The sequence below is a fragment of the Lissotriton vulgaris genome, chromosome 1_1 (assembly GCF_964263255.1).
Source record: "Lissotriton vulgaris chromosome 1_1, aLisVul1.2, whole genome shotgun sequence".
In the NCBI taxonomy this organism is placed as follows: domain Eukaryota; kingdom Metazoa; phylum Chordata; class Amphibia; order Caudata; family Salamandridae; genus Lissotriton; species Lissotriton vulgaris.
Window position 1 is genome coordinate 1,238,451,371 of NC_141685.1, and position 2,329 is coordinate 1,238,453,699.

Below are 2,329 nucleotides of genomic sequence, written 5' to 3' on the forward strand. Positions count from 1 at the left end.
GACGTGGGGTGACACCAAATCGGGCCAGCAGGGGACATAGAGGGCACTGCTTCCTTTGTCCATGTGGGGGGTGAGCCCCGCTCCAACCTATGCTGAGCCTCAGGCTGGTCGTCACGATCGTTTGGGCAAAAGGGTCCAGGCCTAGCTGCACCATCGGTGGCCTTGAATGCTGCCACACTTCAGCCTCTCCTGCTCCCCAATTGCTTTTGCTGATTGGGTGCCAACGCATGCCACATGAGCATTGGGGCAGGTACCTGCCTCTTACCGCCTCTTGGGACCTGCCACCGCTTTGAGGGCCCAATTGCTGACTGACCCTACACCTGCTGCCTGCCTTGGCTGCCCTGATTGAAGGAGACACATGAGTACTGGGCCCTTTTCACTAACCCATGTTGGCTGTCCTTGCTTCTGCATTATTTATACTGGAACATGTCTACTGTCACCCATACAATGCCTGGGTTTTGCACGTCCTGGGAGATCTCCCTGCATGCTAACATTATTCCGCATTGGGTGTTTGCTGCACTTCGCCAGACTGCTAGAACTTACTGTGGTCTTTCTTCCCTTGATGATGCTTCTTACTGTTCTGTCCTCCTCCTTGCATTATTCTCTTAGGCAGATCATAGGGTGCAGTGTGGGGCACCTGGACACTTCTGCAGCCTGGGAATTGGTCATTCACTTTCCCCCCTCCCTGTCCTTGATGCCCAGATCAGTTGACCACTCCTTCACTTGGCACAACATATTCCCTTCGTGGGTCTGGCATCATGGGAGAGGGGACCCCAAACAGCGCAAACTCGTGTTTGATTGCACCAAAGTGGCTGGTAGATCAGACTCCCTGTCATATGCAGAGGAGGGAGCAGTGGAGACAAATGTCATCGACCAGCGGAGTGGCACTGCGGCCATCATGGTGGAACTCCGCCCTGGCTTCCACTCCATTGACTTTTGCTTTTTTACCTTGGCTGGACACCATGACCACATGGGAAAATGAACTGATCACCACAATATCTGACTCAACAATGAGGAAGAGCATATATATGGCTTGGAGGATGGAGCTGTGTCCCCTGCTAAATATCTGGAGAAGACAGAATGACTCCTTAAAGCAGTGGGCATTAAAAATGAGGACTTTGAAGCGAAATTGCATAGAAACTACATTGGTACATTGTAGAATTTTCCTGTAACCTGTATATCATTATTGTATATCAGGTATCAATGAATATATGGGCTCGACTGTTGTTTGTTGCTTGGGATGTGCTGGGGTTTGTTTGTTGCTTAGTGTTAGAATTGGGAGTCTCTAGTTGGCACAGGTAGATACTTGTGACAAATATGGACCCTCTCCTCTAGTCAGAGTAAGGGGGATTACACTCCTTAAATAACCCCTGCTCACCCTCTAGGTAGCGTGGAGCGAGCAGTCAAGACTTATTTCAGAGGCGGTGTAAGTTAAGCATTTATGACCACATACAGTAACCCAGTGACAACACTACAAATGGACACCACACAGGTTTTATATAAAAAATAAGTTATACTTTATATAGAGTTACCACAAGACCAATAAATGACAAAAAGAATCCACAGTACTATTAGCTTTCTAGAGTTCTTGTTGAAAAGGCTTAAATCAAGGTTCTGTGTGAGTCGGTAGCCTGGTCCGGCTACAGCATTGTTGAAAATAACACAGAGTCTAGCAAATCCAGTGGACAGCGTCTGTACGGGCCCACTCAAATGTCAACAGACTCAGTCACAGTACCTTTTACTTGGGGCGGCCGAAACGCATGTGCGAGCTGATTCCGGTGATCGTCGCGGTGCAGAAAGGAAGCGTTGCAGGATGTGTTGTCCCTTGATATGATGTATGTTAAACATGGCCCTTCTGCCATAATGTTTTTCTCATTCTGGGTAAATATACGAAACAAAGTAACGCGGAATTACAGTGGCCACTTTATGGCTCCTTTAATTCCCAAGTTCTCACCTACTTAGAGGAACAATAAATAAAAAGAAAAACGCGCCCGTCTATGTTTGAATCTGTCTGATTTTGGAGGAAAGAGATAGAGCAGAGAGCTAGAAAGCAGAAGGCTCAAGAAAGAAAACAAGAACGTATGTCAATGGCCGACCATGCCAGAGAAAATTTACAAAATCAAATGACAAAATCAGTAGAAATAGTCGATAGGGAGCATGGGGCCCGGGTACAAAAATGTTATCCAGCTCGTGAGGAGAAAGGAAAGGGCCATATGGAAGGGGGAGAATAAGGTGATTCCTTGCTTGATACCATGCTAGAAAGCCTTCCAGCATATGGCCCAATGTACCCTGCCCTGATGCCTTACACCCCGCATGTCCCCCCGCCACC